This window comes from Meleagris gallopavo, chromosome 2 (genome assembly GCF_000146605.3).
Source record: "Meleagris gallopavo isolate NT-WF06-2002-E0010 breed Aviagen turkey brand Nicholas breeding stock chromosome 2, Turkey_5.1, whole genome shotgun sequence".
NCBI lineage: Eukaryota > Metazoa > Chordata > Aves > Galliformes > Phasianidae > Meleagris > Meleagris gallopavo.
In genome coordinates, this window is record NC_015012.2 from 20,904,405 (window position 1) to 20,921,886 (window position 17,482).

Genomic DNA, 17,482 nt, shown 5'->3' on the forward strand with positions numbered 1-17,482 from the left:
GCATTTCAGTCTGGCCACCAAGCCATTAGTGTCATACCATGCTAACAGCTCACCTGTTTGCTGCTGATGTTTTCCAACTCTATGGGAGCAATGGAGTATGTCAGGGGAGTGGAGAAAGAGGGAGTACTTGCACCATCCTCCTTTAGAGGTTTTCTGAGAGGTCAGATTACCACGGGGAGTGGAATTTTACAAAAGCCCTATTGGTGAAGTCTCCCCCCAAGTCATACTATCCACCTGACGTACTTAATCAGTGTGTTCTGGAAGTGATACTACAAAACAGAGACTTCAGATACCACAATGTTAGGTTCTCTGAGCAAGTTTTGACCAGCATGCCTTCCACACTGATATACCAGCAGAAATAAAAAATAAATCTCATTTTTCTGACTTTTTTTTTTTTCTTTCCACAGCACATCCTCCTTTTAAATCCACGCATTTCCTTTTAATTTCATGCATTTTACCTCTGTGACTGAGACTCCCCCATATTTGGAAGATGCATCATCTTTTTATTCTAAGCAGTTCTTCTTTCTAAGCGTGCTTTTCTTTCTTGTTTTAGAATAGAGTGTGGTAAATTCAATGACATGATGAGAGTGTTGAGACAACCAGAGCATCTGTGTGTAAACGTTAGTAATGCTAAAGATTGCTCTCCAGGAGCTTACTGCATATTTTGTGTTGAGCGTTCACGTAGTTTCAGTGTTCAGAAGCAGCAGCAAGTTGGAGGTGATAAACAAAAAATGTGACTTAAGCAGGCATCATTGCTTAAAATGTTTAAAATTAGATGCCTGCAGGGCCCTTAGCGCAGTCTCTCCTCTGACTTCTTCATGAAATAAAACGGCTGTCACTGTAGGCTCTCCTATCTGCAGCAGGTATGACCAGCAAAACCCATGTGTTTCCTTAAAATATGTAAGTTGCAATAAAAACTTTCAAATTTTATTTTAGTTTAGTAATAGTCCTGCTTAAACCTGCCGCTAGCATGGGTTAAAGAAGAATCTGGAAGTAAAGAGTTATTTCTTTCTGTAGGTTTTATTCTCTAGAGAGCAGAAATACTGATAGATGATGAGCAGAGGGGAAGAGGGCTGACAAATTGTAATTGCACCTATTCCTTTGTGGGCTTACAGTCTGTTTTGTAACGAGGAAGGAGAAAAGCACTAATCAAAAGAAAGCAGAATATACAAATAACCTTAAATCCAGGCTTTTCCTAATTCACGGTTTAGTACTCTGTTTAAGTGGACCTCTTATTCTACAGATTTCACCTAATATTTTCCAGTGACAGATTCAAAACCCAGTGATGACCGAGTGTCATGCATTTAACCTGTGGTCTTGGAATGATTTAGTCCAGGTCACGCTGCTAAAGAAATCTTTAGATCTCATGAGTGCATAAGAACATTTATTTCCTTTCTGAATAAAGATCACAGAAGCACTTTGTGTAAAAACAAGTACAGTCCTACTGTAGCAGCAGTATTTTATTTGACATGATAAATACAGAAAAAGTGCTAAGAAAGGGTCACAGTGATGGAGCTACAGTTTTTCTGAATCCAGACTTGTTTGGATGTTTTGAAAGAGAAAATGAAATTGTCACATGGTTGCTGATTACATAGTGAGTGATTGTTTCTAACTGTGTGTGCTTGGGGAGATAGACTGTGCAGCTGGGAAATCCCCAGCATGTGACTGGTACAGCTGTGCTTGATAGCATGATTCAGCTTCACTGTAGACCTGAGTATTTCACCATGTTGCATCTGTACCTGTGGGTGTCTGCCTATTGCAGCATTCAAGCAACTGCCAAACACTGCTGGTCTTTCAGAGTTTGCATCAGCATTTGAACACCCAAGGTGCTTGAACTGTGCTAATCTTTCTTTTGTTGACAAAGAATGAGGAAATAGAGTCCCAAGTGCAGTGAAGAAGATTTTCTGTAATAGTGAATACAGTATCGTTAAGTCATTTCTGCCTTCGTGACAAAGGACAGAAATAAACAGTTGGGAAAAGCAGAAGCTAGGACTTCTGCTTTTCTCCAAGCTATTTTTGTGCTTATCCATCCACATCTTGTTCCTGTGTTTTCTCCTCTCGTGGCATCTTGTCAGCAATTGAGCTGGTGAGTTCTTTGGGATAGGAGCTCTTTGTTACTTGCTGGTACAGTGCCAAGGTTAACAGGGCTCAATTCTTTATGAGGTCTGTAAGATTCTTTGTAATACAAATTTTTGATTTCAACTCATGTTTTGTTGGATGGCTCATTCAGACCTACCGTGTTGTTGTGTGTAAAAAGCTGTAGGCAGTTGGTTGTGCAAAGTGTCCAGTATTCATCTAGGAGAAGAGAGATGCTCCGTGGCTTTGATGTGACCCCTGTTAGGGCTGCAGAGCTGCCATCCAGAGCTGCGTGGTTGGAGATTTGGTTCATTAATAATTGCAAAGCATCACTGTGATGATTTTGCCTGTTTTGTAGTCAGACTTTTTCACAATTCAGCCATTTCCTGGAAGGTTTTTAACACACTGTGGACTTCTGTGTTTCTCCCAGACATGAATCCGTAGCCCAACCTGATAGAGAGCAGGCATCTTCATGATGTTGCAAGAAACCACCTCTCCTTGGATTTAGGAAATCAGTTACATGATTTCTAAAATACTGTGATCCCTGACCAGAATGAGTTACTAAGAAATAATGTAAGTAGAACATAATAGTTCAGTTGGAAGGGACCTACAGAGACCACTGAGTCCAACTGCCTGACCATATCTGGGCTAACCAAAGGTCCCCCTCTGTACTCAGCACTGGTAAGACCGCACTTCAAGTACTGTGTTCAGTTTTGGACTCCTCACTACAAGAAAGACATTGAGGCCCTGGAGCACGTCCAGAGATGGGCAACAAAGCTGTGAGGTGTCTGGAGCGGTTGAGGGAGCTGGATTTGTTTTAATCTGGAGAAAAGGAGGCTCAGGGGAGACCTTATCACTCTCTAAAACTGCCTGAAAGAGTGGTTGTAGTGAGGTAGGAGTTGGCCTCTTCTCCCATATAACTAGAGATGGCCCTACAGAGAATGACCTCAAGTTGCACCAGGGAAGATTCAGGTTGGACATTAGGAAATACTTCTTATCTGAAAGAGTGGTCAGGCACTGGAATGGGCTGCCCAAGGAGGTGGTGGTGTCACCAACCCTGGAGGTGTTCAAGAAACTTTTAGATGTACTGAGGTACATGGTTTAGTGGGAAATATTGATGTTACGTAGAGGGTTGGATTGGATGATATTGGAGGTCTTTTCCAACCTTGGTTGGATTCTGTGATTCAGAGCATATTACTTAGGGCATTAAAGGTGTGATATCCTGGTAGAATCTGTTAGGGCTGTAAGCTTTCCCTTCTAGGTCAGTTCTGCTGATTCCGGATCTGGATTATAACAGTGCTGCTTCAATTGTCCTGATAAAACTCTACAAAACATTTAAAATATGTTTTTGTCTTGATATGTGTTACCTTACGTTCTTTTAGACCAATTAGTGCTAATAACGATTGCATCAAAACATCTAATGGGGAAGATGACGCCTAAGAGGATTTGGGTTTAATATTGTGCCTGCAGTTTGTCACACAGTGTGGTGCAAATGTTTGTGGTGGAATGCTGCAACATGTTAACCTTACCTTCTCTATTTTTGGGTGTAAATTGTGATTGTAGACAAAATTGCATATTTGTACTGAGAGTTTTATATTCTAAGTGACAGAAAGGTATTTGTACAAAGAAATGCCACTTAGAAAAAAATGTAGAGTTAGATTCCTTATAGATCATTATATTCTATATTCATATAGCATTTACTTCTTTTTATATTTTAAATAATGATCCCTTTATGAGGCCTTTAGTGGGCTGATACTTCAGAATTCCAAAGAATTCTCTTCTGTGAGTCATTTCATAATGAAGAACAACATATGTCTTAGTTGATCTGTTTGACTAGTCAAAGGGTAGCAGGAAATGGCACAAATGTTTGGTAGAGTGCATAATAAGGATTAGGAGAACAGCAAGAAGATCACAAGCTATTATCATTCCACTGATTTCTTGCTTTCTATTTTCTGTATGCTGTATATTTCTCTATACTTTTTGAGGAAGTAGTCAGATAAAAGGTCACAATGGCTTTATGAAAGTGAATCATACACTGAATCGCTGTACGCAGTGTGTGTTCTGTGTATTTGGATTGTGCCTTCCTTCTTTAGTTTGATGTCCGTTCTGCTGTGGGAACCAGACTTAGATGAATTGAGATGTAAATCAGCTAAGTAGATATGGTGTTGCAACGTAACTTTATGGACTTGAGTGGAAATTATGTAGTTCATTTAATTTCCGTAGATAAACCATAATTCAGTGCTAACTTAGGCCATATCCCCAGAACCTCTGAGATGGGATTGAGATGAAGAGAGATTTGCTTGGCAAAAAATAGAATGCAGGGAGCATGCTCATCGCTTTCTTGTCACAGGATGGAGAACATGTTGCCTTTCCAGATTTCCATGACTGTGTTCAAATGTCATAGTTTCAGAACATCATACTTCCCCAGACTCACATTAAAATATGTAAAATGGAGTTGGGAACAGGGTCTTTGTGACAACCCGCAAGAGTCAGAGCATCAGCTTCTCTCATGCTTTTTTGTTACTGGCACTAGGTTTGTCAAAACTGCCACAGCTGGAGTTTGGGGAGGGCAGGCAGGGAAAAACATCCCAGGTAAAATTCTGAAGCAAAATAAGTCACCAAAAATTGTGATGGGGATGGTGCAAGAGTCTGGTTTGGTTTGGTTTTGTTTTTTTTTTCCAGCTGACATATTTGTGCATGCTGCATTCTGCTTAGTCATTTGGCTAACATTTCTTGTTCTCCAAGGCCGCCATATTGCATAACATAGAGGCATTTAACCAACCTCACATGCTTCACCACAGTGTGATAGGTCACTTGACATTATGAGGAACATGGCATAGTAATTAGGGACCTTTTCTGTGCTCTTCCCCCAAAAAGTAGACGATGTCGTGCTTGTGGTATCACGTTAGCAGTTCAGGGAAGTGATGCTTTCTTTTTCCCCCAGAGCAGATACAACACGTTCTGTTATGCTGCAGGCTTTCGTCATGCTGACATGTCAGCATCTCAGTTCTCACTTGAAAATGCACCTTCTAGGGCTGAAAAAGCAACATAGGCCAATTTGGGCATTTAGTTCATTGTTACCAAACATTCTGGCTGAGCTAACAGAACATTAAAGCTAGAGAATTCCCTGTAACTTCAACTAGAGCAGACAATCTTGAGATATCAATACTGATGACAGTGTGATCTTCATCTGCTAGAGGTTCTGCTTGGTATTTGAGACAGCCAACAACTTTCTCATAAATCATGTAGACCAAACCTTTAACACTTGGAAATGCACCCCCAGCAAATCTGTGACCTAGCAAGGGCACTCCACAGGCATAAACCATCATACATCTGGGTACTGCAGTTGGGAGTGAAGGAGAGAGAGACGGTCCTATTAGCAACATCTGTTATTTTACTTAAAAGAACTTGGAAACCAAAGCCTACCAAGGAAGGGTAACACTAAACTTCTCTATGATAGTTAACAACAAAAGCTAGCCAATTTCATTGATGCATTTCTGGACTGAGGCACCTCGGGTTTCTTCTAATGACAAGTATAATTACAGGTCCTCTGACCTTTAGCTGCCTTAATGCTGGCATCCAGGCTTGAAAGTTGTGCATTGTGCTAAGGGAGTTTGAGTTCTCTTGCTACACCTACAAGTGGAATGCCAGTCTGATGTGCTCAGTAGTGAAAATAAACAGAGTTGAACAAATGGAAGCACTGTTGGACACAAGGGCTCAGTTTAACTTCGGCATCATAACTTTGTTCTTATAACGCCATCTTGAAGGTGTTTTTCAAGATGGAAGAAATCTGTTTTCCAGCCTTTCTTCTTCAGATAATGTGAGATCAATATATATGGAACTGAATGGATTTCATACGTTTTGTAGTTTACATCTTTGGAATTACCCCACAACATGACTGCTGAGTATTGCTTCATTCTTGCAGATCAATTCCTATATTTTCTACAGATAAAAGAATGTTTTAAAACTTTATCTGAAATACGAATGACAATAGTGGTAAGAGAGAGAATGCCTCTGTAAAGTGTCTACAGTTATGTGCCATTGAATATGCAGACATTATACAATAGTCAGTCTTGAAAGTGGTTTTGTCCCTTCCTAATAGGCACAGTGCTTGCTTCTTGCTGAGATGCAGATTTACAATATTTAAGGAGGAAAAAAAAGGACTATTAATTCCCCTTCAATTTGTCTTTACAATTATTGGCATAAATTCTCCTCCTGTGATTGAGTTAAGCTGTTTGTTTCATACGTACGCAAGGGGAAGATTCAGCTGCATTCATGTGTTTGTGTGTTATTAACTGTTCAGGTGAGCTTTGCAGAAATCAGGAAGTTTTACTGATACACTTTATTTTATGTAATCTTATGTTACAGAAATTGTACTCTGAGTGAGACTTGCACATCACCAATCTGGAAACAAAAATACACACAGAGTTCTTGAGCACTTGGAATAATGGACAATACTAAATAGTTGTGAGGACAGGGAAATGTATGCAGCTGAGTTTGGGAGCTAAAACAAGAAACACAGAGAAAGTAGGAAGTTTATCTTGGATAAGCATAGAGAAAAGCTGAGTGAGAGTGTAAGGCTGTATCCTACTTTACCAGTTGGGGGCTCTTGTAAGCCGTCTCATTTGTTTGGTTCCTGCACAGCTGGAAAGTATCAAGCTCTGTAAAACGAGTTGTTAGTTTTATCTCCAGAGTATAGCTGATAAATAAATTGGAGGGAAAAGAAGAAAAACAAACAAAGTGTAAAGTCAGGTCTAGTTCCTGCCTTCTCTCTGTGGGAGGTTTCTAGCCCTTCGGCTAGACTGCAAGTTGAGTGCCTGCCTTTGGCACAGCTGAGAGACCAAAGCTGTGATGAGGAGCAGGAGCACAGCCTGCAAACAAGAGTTAGAAGTCTCCCAAAGCCAACCTGGCATCAATGGAGGAGGTTTCTGTGCTCCTAGCAACAGAGTTGTGGGGAAAGTTTTGCGCTCCTTGCCTGGCCACCCCATTCTGTTCCCCAGCTGTGGCAGAGGCTGAGCCAAATGTCCCTGCGGTGTGCTGCAGCTGGTGAGGCAAGGCCAGTGAGCAAGGTGAGCATGGGGGTGGGATAATGATCGATTAACAGTACTCACTGACACTGGTAGTAAAAGCTAATTATTATTTGTGAAACTGGTAGTAGTAAACAGGTTACTACGTTTAATTAAAAATCTATGCTGATGTCTTCTAACTGGAAAGACCTCCAGAACTCTAAGTTTTATCTAGGTGCTCAGGTAAAAGTGATAAGAGCTGAACAATTGAGATAGTGTCAAAGTTTAAATGTGCACTGGCAGTGATTAAAGATCGTGTTCAGCTTCCCCTTGGGGTGCAGATTCACAAATAGTTCCTTCTCACAGTAGTGCCATCCACTAGATGGTCCTTCCTGCTTGCTTCCCACCCTTACCTGCATGTTGTTTTGTCCCAGTTTGTGTGACTGCACAGTGATTTAGACTGAGAAACGAATTCAACTCGAATTTATTCATTCATCTACTTACTGAGGGGTTATTTTCCTCACTGTGCCTTTACCAGCAGCTATCCTGGCATAAGTAAGGCTGTGGTGAAAGGTGGGAATAAGCTGGAGGGAACAAGGTGTTAAATCCAGTACTGTTGCTGAAAGAGATGTTTGTGAAAATACACCTTGTTTTGGTACAGAGCAGCCAGAAAGAGGGTGTAACTGAGTTCCCTAGGAATTGCTGGGTTACATGTGGTCACTTTTGCTCGGAACAGAGACCTGGATCTGAGTGCCTGTGAACCTCCATTCTTTTCTGTAGAGGACTAAACAGAAATCTCATTGCCTCTAAATTCTGTTCTGTTCTGGAGTTCTGTTCTAAATTGAAGTGGATGTAAATTAATTCACAGAAAGGAGGAAATAAAAAACCCAAACCCACACTGAAATGTTCAGTATGATGCTGTTGTTCCTCAGTGCAGTCATCTTGTCCTTTTCCTCATTGTGCCCTGGCATTGTTGCAAGAGGAGATGCTGCTAATGGCCCTTTGTGCTGCACAGATGTAAATCCCTTCTAGGTATTTCCTCAAATCTGCTATTTCTTGTACTGTAAATCACTTGTCAAAGCACTTGTGCGCTTTGACAGCTGTGAGACAGCCTATTCACTGCTTTCCTGTTTGTCTCACAACTTTCCCAGAGCTGTAGTTCCCTCGGGTAAAGACATTCCTTGCCTTACTTTTTTGAGGTGTAATGCTGGAAGATTTTGATCTTTATCGAGTACTTTCTACTTACAGTTCTCACAGTGACTTAAGCACTTCGTCATTTCTTGTACAGAAAAATAGACATAGATGAACAGATTGACCAAGTAGCTTGATCTCCGCCAGAGCTCGGAATAGTTCAATAACTCTCCTTGCTTCAGGCCCATTGCCTGTCATACACATCTTAGCATGGGACTATTCCTTCTATAAACTTTATTTGCTTATTTTTACATGTTTATGTTATACCTCTATGGTACGTATTTTTATTAATTTGGGCTAATTTGGTCCTTAAAAATAGTTAATGAGAGACAACCAAATTCTCCTATATGTCCAGCTGCATCTTTTTTTTCACATCTGAGGTAACACTCACTCGTATCACATCTCTCATTCCAGTCCTGTTCATCCTGTCTGCCATTGCAGAGGTCCTCAGGGTTTCCCGCTAAACCACTTGCTGGGATTGCAGAGCTCTCTTCACCTGGGCCCTGGGGGGGAAAGCAGGTCATCTCCGCATCAGAAATTGGCAGGAACTTTTACACTGAAGTTGATGCCGTGATTCAGAAATATAAATGGAATCAGAATTGTGCCTGGGTCCCTTGAAAGAGACCAAGCCCCAGTAAAACAAGTGTGCCATTTTTTTTCTTTTAATTTTACCACACAGTCCTCTTCTTACAGATTGTCCTATTTCTCAGCAGCGCTGCTGCCCTGAGTCTTCTCAGCCCACTGCTGCATTTCCAGTTGGCTACATTATACTGTCCTCTAGTGGTAAAACGCTCAGCTTGCTAGCTCGTATCAGAAGCTGGCAGATTTCTGACACTTCTTTCTCTATATTTGTTACACGTTAATGCTATTCCAGAAGAGCCAACTCGCCTTGAGAAGGTTGCTTAATCACAGCGAGCATTTAGGAAGAAGTTTCTATCAGAGGAACTTTGTAACAAAATTGATTTTAACTGTGATAGTGGTACTTTGCTAACGTAATTGGGTTTCAGGTTTAGTTTTAAGTTTTGTTTCTCTGCCTCAGCCATTCTTCTGTGCTGTTTCTTGAACTAGCACGTGAAGAACATTTGTTGGAAAAGCACAAAACATCAAGTTAGATTTTAGATATTAAAAATAAATTCTTCATGCAGGGTGGTGGGGTATTGGCACAGCTGCCCAGAGAAGCTGTGGTGCCTCATCCCTGCAGGCACTCAAGGCCAGGTTGGATGGGGCCCTGGGCAGCTGTACTGCTGGGAGGCAGCCCTGCCTACGGCTGGGGTTGGGACTGGATGGGCTTTAAAGTCCCTTCCAATCCAAATTGTTCTGTGATTCTAAGTCAAGAGATTTGAGTTATTGCTCCTTTTCAACTATATGAAGTTTTGGCGAAACTTTCAATGTCATTTTTCCCTACTGTTTTCTGTATTGAGAGGGGAGTGACAGTAATAGGTTTTTCATCGTGGTGTCTGTGGGCCATTGATGAAATCAAGTTCCTAAATGCAAAGAATTTGCAATGTAGAAAACAGTACCGTATTGCCACTTGTTAGAGAATCCTGTCTCAGAGATGGTATTTCTAGATGTTTGCATTAAATCAGGGTGAGTTCTTACCTTACGTAAATACCACAGGATTGTAACTTTTCCCTCAGTGAATTACTACCTATGATAACAGACTTCAAAGCAATTTGGAAGCTAAGGGGAAAAAATACAACACTAGAAGTGATTTCAAATTTACTTTACTTTTCCTATACATATATTAGAATGTTTTGTAAATACATTTGGACCTACATTAATAAATCATTGATTACATTGATTACGTGTTTAATTGCTGATTTAACCTTTAAATTAAAAAAAAAAAGGAACAAAACCTGACCTAAAAAGTAATGATAATGTACAGAACTAGGTGAAAATTCCATGAATTACCATGTTGATAATTAACATTTCTTCTAATAGGAGAAAATTCACTTGGATTTTTATGCACTCTTCTGCAAGAATAAGCCAGCATCACTTTTTCCTCCCAGTGTGGCAGAAATCTGAAGGACTTTTCATCTCCAGAGTACAGCGATTAGGTAAGAATTAATGATTTTCATGAGTCCAAGACTGATCACACGGTGTCGTTGTATAATGGAAAAATCAGCATTCTGGTTGGGTTGTGCAGTTACACTGCTAACTGCAATCTCAGAGCAATCCAGTTTTGACTTTTTAAACTTGATCACAAATTGCCAGTGGCCATCAAGACAGATTGGTGGGAATGCAGTTGCCATTTGCCCTTCACTTACCTGACCTAGAATCTTCCTGTAGACAAAACTGCCCCTAGGCAGGCAAATTCTGAACTGCATGGTCTTTATGTAGGTGCCCTTCCACAGCTTTGTGCATTACTGAATTGTTGCCCAACTAGGCCAGTTTGTTGCTACAGAGCTATTCTAGCGTATAACAGCACGGGTAATAAAATGGAGAACTGTTATCTCCTAATGCCTGACTGCCAGTAACGTAGCTTGCTTTTATGAATGGGAAAGAAGACTGGGATTTGCCTTTAAATGCTTTGAAGCGAGTGTTTTTGTCTCTGTTTTCTGATACCGCTATTCTAGACTTGACAGATGGACAGGTCCTTGAGCTAGGTTGTTCTGAGTTGAGGCAGCTGGGCAGTTAATTTAACACTGCTCAAAGCTAATTAGCCTTTGTGCTAGGTGGGCTGCAGCTTGACGTGTCACAACATAGTGCTACAAAAGCAGAGGAAATAGGAGTAATGGAAGTAACATACTAAATTGCTGTTTGCTTAGGTGGGTTGCTTTGGGTGCATCACAGCTTTCTGGTGTACAGGTTTTTCAGACACTGGTGGTCCACCACCATACAAGGACCTGGAATTAGCTAACAACATTAGTTAAATGCCAAATCCCTCCCCAGGCTGGTCAAGGCATGAGACTTGCTGATTCCTCTCTGTTGATGGGGCTTGAAATCAGAACACTGTACAGCCCCAATCAGAGCCATGGGCCTCCACCTGTATAAGTGAATTGTGAATAGTGCTCACCACAGGCAGCGATGTTTGATCGCTTACAAACGTGTTACATGATAATGAAGTCCAGCGGCCCACATTGCATAGTCAGCAGGGAGGGCGTAAGCTCCTCAGGTGGGTGTTCTGAATTGCCTGCAGGGGTTGCTGATGTGGGATGCCACGTGGGTACCAGGTCAGATCCCTACAACTGGGGATGTGAATAGCTCTGCCTCACAGCAGTTCCAGGATGCGTCCTTTATTTAAAAAAGGTTTCAGATTAAAAGAGTAGTTATACTGCATATCTAATAGTTCTCCAAATGTTACCTATTCTGCCTCCTTTAAAAACACAAGAATGAAAGCAGTGTTTTGATGAAATAATAAAAGACTTTGTCCAAAGATTATTAGAGAGAGTGCACTTGATGTTCAGAACATGAGATTCTGACTTCAGCTTTCAATTTCTGCTGATTATAGCTCCGTTGCTTCAGCAGAGTCTGCTTGGCTTTCCAATTACATCAAATATGGTTTAAAATCCCAAGGGAAAAATACTTGCTCTGATTTTTTTAGTCACTCTCAGGTCTAGGAATATATTGATTTAAGGCCTCAAAGTAGATTCTATTAAAATCAAGCCCGTTGGATATTTGATAGTTAAGAAATGTTTTATTTCATTCAAGCACAGAATGAGTGTTGATATGAAAATTACACCAAGGAATTTTTACTAGGCAGCAGTAAGAAGTGCCTTGTGGACATTTCTGTATTGTTTTTGTAGTAGTAGTAATAATAGCAACAGGAGCACGGTTGAAAAACCTTGCAAGGTAACGCACAGTAGAGTGAAATATCTCCTTCTGTGTTTTTATATATTAGGAATAACTCTATTGCAGCTTGATATGTTTAGCTTGTGTGCGATGCATTTTTCTGTGTATGTATATGGTAAGAAAGGAACCTAATTTCTTCTCACATTGAGTATGTCAGTTTTTTCCTAAGTAACAAGCAGCACACCTTACTAATCTGTGACATCACATTACGTGATCGCTCTGTACTTCACAGGCTGCATACAGTTTTCTTTCCAAAAACAGGGATATTTGCTCAGAGCCATCAATTGTAACCACATCTCCTCATTCTACACTGTTGTTAGTGAAGTCAGCAATTGCCTGCATTCACTTCTTCATTACATTTTGGAGAATTAATCCATTCCTTACTCTCTTAGCAGATTTTATTGGTATACATTTTTCGAGTTTGTAAAGGTCAAGCCCTTTAATAATTATTAATATATGTCAGTTGCTTTTAGCAAATAAATTACTTCTAAATTACTATTGCTAATAATTTGTCCAAAACTTTATTTCTGCTTTTCCTCTATTTATTCATTCTGTCTTCGAGTTTTTGAGTTTTTAAGTGCTCTTGTGCTAGTATGTTTCCAAAGAAGCTGTATTTTTGTATATAGGATATAGTTTGGATGGGACAGTAATTATAAGGATTTTTTTAATTGCAAATGCTGTAGATACCACTAATTTATAGTGGTAAATGTAGAATCTTCTTGTTATTACATGAAGATCAAGCCACTTAATACCAAGATTTACCCCATTGATTCTCTGGAATTCTCTGGTATCAGTAATGACTAGGAAATCAATTTACTGTACAGATAAAAGTAAGTAGTTCAGAATTGGAGAAAATATTTGAATGAAAGATGGTAGATGTGAAAAGCACCCATAAGAACGATGAGATGTTTAGAATGAGATTCTAGGTTGACAGAAATTGCTATAGCTCCATGGAATTTAAGAACAATTCCATCGATTGAGAATCAAAATAATGAAGTTAAGCTTATGAGAGAAAGCGAGAACCACACATAGACCCAGCATGCACAGAGAATGTCTGCAGGTGGCAGGACGAATACCCAGCAGAGGCAGCAGCAGTTCTTCAGCCAGAAGAATAGTTTTCCTATGATTCTCTTTCTCTCACAGATGGCATATGGATGGCTTCTTATACAGGTAAGAGCATGGGATATGTTAGAATACTGGAGTTTGTCTCGTTAGGTTAAAAATGCACTTACACGATCCAGCCACTGGATGTCTCTCTTGTTCCACTTACAAGGACGAAGTCTGGCCTCTCGGAGCCACGCATCTCAGAGATAAATGGGCCACTGTGGAAAACCAGCTGTCACAGATGTCCAGCTGACTGCAGTGACACAATGCCGGGCCTGGACTTGCCAGCTCACAGCGTGTGAGGCTGTGACAACAAGATATAAGCAAGAACAAGAGCTGAGAAATGCATTTTTTCTTGCATTACAACTGCACTTCTTACCAGCCCCTTATTTTCCAGCGTTCAACCCAACTGCATTAAGCAGCCTGCTGCCAATAACTGAATATTATTTGAGAAAACAAGTTGAAATCAATTCTGCCTTTCTCAGTAGTTACAATATATAAGCAAATACTTCGTTAGGCTGAAATTTTAAAGTACACCAGAGACCTTTTCTTTTTTCCTGCCAGGTTTTTTGTTCAAGTGGGTTGAAGTTGGCAGTAACTTGAGCTAGACAAGAGCCAGATTTCCTTTTTCTGGAAAAGTCTGCAGCTTCTATTTATTTCTCTGTTCTGAAAGGGAATTACAAGAGACGCTTTCAGACCTTCCCATGAAATTCTGTTATGGAAAAATAAACATTAGGAAAGGCTTTTTTTTTAACCTGTGTGAGTGAAGGTACAGTATCAGCTCTTTGTTTTGCTCCACTGTGTTGCTTGAGCAAGGGAGATCTTTCTGTATGCACACTGTCTTATTCCTTTCAACATCCTGAGGTGTCAGAAATTAATGAATGTGGGAAAATGTGTAAGAAATCCTTTTGAGGTTAAGAACCTCAAGATCTCTGGCTTGTATTCACATTGAATCAGATAGTTTCACGCAACATCAGAGCACACAGCACATAGTGTTCCAAAGGTCTGAGGAACAGGGAAGGACAGAGTCAAGCCTTAGGTGATGATTTCAGGGCAGGTGAACCCGAGTGCTGAGAGCATAGGGTTTCAGTGGTTCACACAAGATAACACAGGAATTTGGGAATTGGGAGAACTAGGTCACTTTTTCCATTCTTCTTCACACTTTTTTTTCAGTTTCATCAATCTGTTTTGACATACTCTCCCCTCCTTATATTAATACTATATTTTACTTAAAGTTAAAACCCTAGATTACAAAATTCTGAATGAGAAGAGCCTGATGTCTGTAGGAATTTTGCTGGATTTTTTTCTGTACTTCTCAGTATGCATGAAGTGAGTTATGTAACTTTTTGCCTCGGTGGTTGGCCAGTGTGTGAGATCTATGGTTTATTTCTGTCAAAATATTGGTAGGAAGTGATCTGTCTTTGTGGACATTCTTTGTAATCAAAATGGGATTAAACTGCAGTCCTGTTTCCCTGAATGAAGCAGGAAAATAGACAAAAGGAAACAGCTCCTTTTGTGGTAATCCAAGCCTCTCAGTTCAGGCAGCAGTGCCCTCAGAAAACTCTCTCCTTTTCTCTTGTGCTCAGGATCATTCTACAAAATGTCCTACTGATTTCCATCTTTGCCTGCATTTGGTCTTCAGGTGCGTTTTGCTCTCTTCTAGCTCAGAATAATTATAAGAAGAACGGAAGTGCTTTTTAACAGCATAAACTAAGCCTTAAACAGAGGATATAACAAGTGTCATTTCTTACTGTCTGATGTAGGCAAACCTGTGTTTTACTACACTGAACATTTTAACTCCTGGATTCCAACATTTTCCAGTTAGTAATCCCTAATCCTCATCATGCATGTGAACACCATAATCTGAAGTGGGCATTTAGTGCAAGAACCAGACTGTATGGCTGTTACTTTTGGCTGTGAAAGCCCCGGAGAGCTGCTTAATTTTGCCTATTACCAGGCAATTGGAAAAGAATTTTTCATCCCACCCCCAGAAATCAGGAATACGCATCAGCGTAACGTGATTTCTTTTTAGAGCCTTCCACTAGATTTGGCAATAGCTTCAGTATTCATTATTAATTATCCTATACTGCATTTTGCAACAATATCTGTGCTAGTGTTGCTAGAACTCCTTGCAGCATGTATCCATAAAACTTCTGTAAAAGGAGCAGTGAAGGCAGAGGGATAATGACGTATGCAGATGACTGCAGTAGGGTATTGAAGTTCCAGTGTATTTTTATTCAAAAGCAAATGTCTAATTCAAAAATATTGGGTGGAAACTGGATCTGTAATTACGTTCACAAATTGAGAGGTCCTCTTTTGGAGCTTAATCTAAACAATATAGAGAATGTAGGTTTCTGAATGCCACAGGAAACATCAAAGCTGACCACACAGATTTTGGTGGTCCAGGAAAAGGAGGAGGGATTGGATTCTGAAGCAGTGATCATCAGCATAGCTCAGTTGGAGCTTTTTATTGATGTATGCAAGTTGAAAATCGTTTTATGACTTCAAGTTGCATAGAAACAAAGCAAACCAAAGAAACTGTTATGAAAGCAGCCGTCCAGGAAAACATGGGGGAAGAGAAGTACAGTGAAAACAGAACACTTTCTTAATTAAATTTATTTACTAAATTTAATAAAGTTTCCTAGTGAGGAGTTTCTGGGAAACATAGATTGAAATGTGAAGCAAACTTTGATTGCTCTTTCAGCTGCCTTGGTGGTATACTTACAGCAAGAAGTAAATTTCATTTTTGTACTGCTTTTAAAAAATCTTTCTAGATAAAAATGCCCATGCTTCACAACCACCTTAAGAAGTATTTGTTGTGATTGTTGCTAAAGGAACAGCATAATAGTTTCATAAATATCAGAGTTAACAGGCTTCTAAAAACAAGCAAAATTGCCTGTAGGTGATTTCCATTTATACAGAAATAGTTACTCTCTCAACTTCAACTTTCCCTAAACTTTCTCCCTGGGCCAGTACCTGTTAGTGCATACTTTACTGTCCTGTTCCTGCTTCCTTTAGCTGTTTTGAATTAACTGTGGGTAGAAGCAATACTTAATTTAAAAGTACTTGAGGGAAAATCCTGATCTGACAAATTACAGAAGATAAACAACATTATGGGTAGCTTGTGTCTATGATGAGATCAGAAACAGGTTGACGAGCCACACTTCTTTTTGAAAAAGCAGTGGCTGTGCCACATCGTCAGAAAGCTTATGACTGATGTTAGAGAAAAGGTGAGATCTTCCAGCAAAGTGGCTTCCAGAGTAGAGTCTGACCGTAAAGAGGCTTTGATTTTGATTTTTATTATTTCTTTTGTTGAGTTGCTGTTAGGTATTCAATAAGAGGTGCACTTCCCTTATTTTTGCTGTCTTTTTTTTCCCTTGAATTTTAATTTTGATGTTGTTAAGGCACCTAGCATCTTGATAAGCAGCTTTTACTAAAGTTGATACAATAATTTTCCCTACAGACTTGATGTTTGGACGAGCCTTATGCTAGTCATATTTAGAGCTTTTTCTTCCCTGCAGAACCTTGCTGCCAGCAAATTAGCTTGCATTGTGTTTTTCTGTTCTTCTGCACAATATTTCTATCATACTTGGGATGCTTATCATTGGACAGCTGATAGGATTATGCTTATGAAAGGACATACAAAGTACGAAGAGAGATACTAGAAAATTGGGTCTTCCTGGTGTGATTTCATATCAGGCTTTGAATCCCCATGGTCTTATCCCTGAGAGAACCTTAAAGCTGTGGAGAGTCCTGCAACTGCTCCCTCCAATGAGCAAGAACAAGGTGGCAATAGTATACTAAAAGGATTCACCGTGCTGGTCCTAAGCTGGCACACTTAAAGTGGTCTCAAGTGCTCAACTCACATCAAAGAGTTGATTTTACAGAAGGCAGCAAGAGGCTGGAACATGGCTGAACAGTATGGCCTTATGCTATGGGAACTGTCTGGTGAAAGCTCCTGATCGTGGAGTCACTTCAGCCCAGGAAGTGCAGGTGGACTGTGGTAGTGTGTCCTCATCCCCATTTGGTGAAAAAAAACTAAGAGGCCCTTGCCCTACTCTTCTCCGGTATTCCTGGGTGTGGTAACTTCACTTTATGTTCATCATATTAGATAATTTGTCCTCTGCGTTCCTCAAATCTTCTGAATCCTTTGTCAGTAGGAAGGAGGCATTCGTAAACTTGTTTGCATAACAAGTTTCTGAAATATGCTTGTGGATAAAGTTTTATGTAAGAGCTTGTCTCACAATCTTTAGTTTTGGAAGGTGATTTCAGAAGCACACAGTTACTGTTAACACCTCTGGGAGATTGATTCC

The 17,482-nt window shown here is 40.1% G+C and overlaps 1 long non-coding RNA gene across 1 annotated transcript in view; it reads left to right on the plus strand.

The window, feature by feature from the left end:
• Positions 1-15,759, plus strand: part of LOC116216300 — a 46,694-nt gene extending 30,935 nt beyond the window's left edge. The window contains exons 2-4 of the long non-coding RNA XR_004158805.1: positions 10,215-10,330; positions 13,209-13,235; positions 13,339-15,759. This is a non-coding gene — a long non-coding RNA (uncharacterized LOC116216300). The remainder of the gene's footprint in view (positions 1-10,214; positions 10,331-13,208; positions 13,236-13,338) is intronic.
• Positions 15,760-17,482: the final 1,723 nt, after the last annotated feature.